Here is a 397-nt window from a genome sequence, read left to right on the forward strand (position 1 = left end):
GTTGCTTAGTTAGGAAGAATATCCGTTCGGGGCATAAATTAGAGGGTTTATTCATTTGCCGTTGTCTATTTTATGTGGACGCATGAGGGAGCAATCAAATGGAATGTGTTGGAGTACATACCTGAATTTTAGCCACCCTTTTGGCCATGTTCCGCACTGTACTTTCACTCACTTTAGCTTTTAATTTAGTTAGCGGAAGTGCCTTGGGCAATTCTGCTTTTAATTTGGCCTTTGTAGCTGGCAGCTTGGCAATTTCTTTATGCTGCAACTCTTTTGTTGCAATCACCTCTTGCCCTTCTGCCTTTAGCGCGACTTTTGAGTACATCCGGTTAATTAAAATCATAGTTGTCCGTCTTCTTTGTAACACCCCGAGAAAGAAACTTAAAGACAATCGGAC

Source organism: Drosophila yakuba, chromosome 3R (genome assembly GCF_016746365.2).
Source record: "Drosophila yakuba strain Tai18E2 chromosome 3R, Prin_Dyak_Tai18E2_2.1, whole genome shotgun sequence".
Taxonomy (NCBI): Eukaryota; Metazoa; Arthropoda; class Insecta; order Diptera; family Drosophilidae; genus Drosophila; species Drosophila yakuba.